This window comes from Coregonus clupeaformis, chromosome 16 (assembly GCF_020615455.1).
Source record: "Coregonus clupeaformis isolate EN_2021a chromosome 16, ASM2061545v1, whole genome shotgun sequence".
NCBI lineage: Eukaryota > Metazoa > Chordata > Actinopteri > Salmoniformes > Salmonidae > Coregonus > Coregonus clupeaformis.
This window is the reverse complement of record NC_059207.1, coordinates 14,917,540-14,920,039: the sequence shown is the minus strand read 5'-3', so window position 1 is coordinate 14,920,039 and position 2,500 is coordinate 14,917,540.

Sequence of the window (2,500 nt, the reverse complement as noted above, 5' to 3'; positions counted from 1 at the left end):
CATTCAATTTCAGGCAGAGGGTAAAGTGCTTCTTTGTGGAGATTTCAATGCAAGAACAGGTTCTGAGCCTGACTACACTGATGCGGGAGGTAACCACCACATATTGGGACACCCCTCCTTGTACAGTAGCCCAATTATAAATAATAGAAACAGTCCTGACCAAATACTGAACAAAATGGGAAGGGAGTTAGTGCATCTCTGTCGAGCCTTAGGCCTGTACATGCTTAATGGTAGAATCAGAGGGGACTCTTTAGGTCAGTTTACTTACTGCTCAGCTCTTGGGACAAGTGTAGTCGATTATGCCATCACTGACATTGACCCCTCCTCCATTAGTGCATTCACTGTCAGACCACAGACACCATTGTCAGATCACAGTCAGATCAACGTGTTTCTGAAGAAATTAACCGGCAATATTCATTCAAAAAAACTGCCGAATAAACTCTACAACATGAACCAATCGTACAGATGGGCTCAAAACAGTGCAGAGAGATTCATTGAAACATTGAACTCAAATGAAATGATGAACTCTATACAGTTTTTCAATTACTCACAATACCAAAACAATAAAGAAGGTGTCAATTCGGCTACTCAAAACATAAATAACATTTTCCAAAAAGCAGCATCGAAAGCAAATTTGAGAAAACCAAAGAAATGCAACATCAGAAACAAAAAACAAAATGTTTCTGAAAAATGGTTTGATAACGAATGTAAAACAATTAGAAAACACCTAAGACAAATTTCAAATGAAAAACATAAGCAGCAAAACAACCCAGATCTACGCTATGAATACTTTGAAACTCTGAAACAGTATAAACATACACTAAAACGCAAGAAATTGAATTATACCAACAAGACACTTGATGAAATTGAAAGTGCAATTGACCAAAATCAGTTCTGGGACATGTGGAACAATTTAAGCATGACAAAGCCACAAGAATTAGCCATACAAGATGAAGGAATTTGGAAAACGTATTTTGATAATCTATACAAAAACATCCCACAAAAAAGAATTACAACAGAACCAATTAGAAATTCAAGAAAAATTGAACATCCTTGAATCGGTCATTAAAAACAACCAAAATCCATTAGATTACCCAATAACCCAACAAGAACTAAATGAAAAGCTAAAATCTATAAAATCAAAGAAGGCTTGTGGTCTAGATAACATCAGAAATGAAATGCTGAAAAACAGCACACCTGGAGTTGCAAAATGCTGTGCTTAAGTTGTTCAACATAGTTTTATCTTCTGGCTGCTTCCCTGATGTCTGGAACCAGGGGCTCATCTCCCCTATCCACAAATGTGGAGACAAATCAGACCCCAATAATTACAGGGGAATTTGCGTAAACAGCAACTTGGGAAAGGTTTTCTGTAGCATTTTGAATTCAAGAATTCAAACCTTTCTTCAAGAGAAAAATGTAATAAGTAAATGTCAAATTGGCTTTCTCCCCAACCATCGCACTACTGACCATATATACACCTTACACACACTAATTAATAAAACACGCCCACCAAAAAAAAAGAGGGCAAAATATTTGCTTGCTTTATTGACTTTAAAAAGCATTTGATTCTATTTGGCATGAAGGGCTATTCTACAAAATTCTCCAAAGTGGGCTTGGTGGTAAGGTGTATGACTTAATAAAATGTATGTACACAGAAAACAAGTGTGCAATAAAAATCAAAACCAAAGAACAGAATTCTTTTCACAACGCCGAGGTGTGAGACAAGGCTGCAGTTTGAGTCCAAATCTTTTCAACATTTATATCAATGAGTTAGCAGACATGTTAGACCATTCTCCAGCCCCAGGACTTACACTATTTGACACAGAGGTAAAATACCTGCTATATGCTGATGACTTGGTACTTCTATCACCAACCAAAGAAGGTCTTCAACAGAACCTTAACATTCTAGAGCAATATTGCAATAATTGGGCCCTGGCAGTAAATTTCAAAAAAACTAAAATCATGATTTTCCAAAAAAAACAGATGTCAGAAACACAAATATAAATTCACCCTGAACAACACCATAATTGAACACACTAAAAATTACACATACCTTGGTCTGACCATATCTGCATCGGGAAACTTTAATATGGCAGTGAATGCACTCAAAGAAAAAGCCCGCAGAGCATTGTATGCAATAAAAATGAAATTATTCAAAATCAATATCCCAATTAGAATTTGGACCAAAATATTTGACAGTGTAATCCTACCAATAGCTCTTTACGGAAGTGAGGTTTGGGGGCCACTCAATAAACTGGACTTTAAAATATGGGACAAACATCCAATTGAAGCCCTACATGCAGAATTCTGTCGGAATATTCTTCAAGTCCAGAGAAATACACCAACTAATGCATGTAGGGCAGAATTGGGCCGCTTTCCAGTAGTAATAAAAATACAGAAAAGATCATTAAAATTTTGGCTACATCTAAATTCAAGTCCAAATTCAAGTCTGCAATTTAAAGCACTTCAAACCCAAGAGCTGAGCCCAGAAACGAAGCTC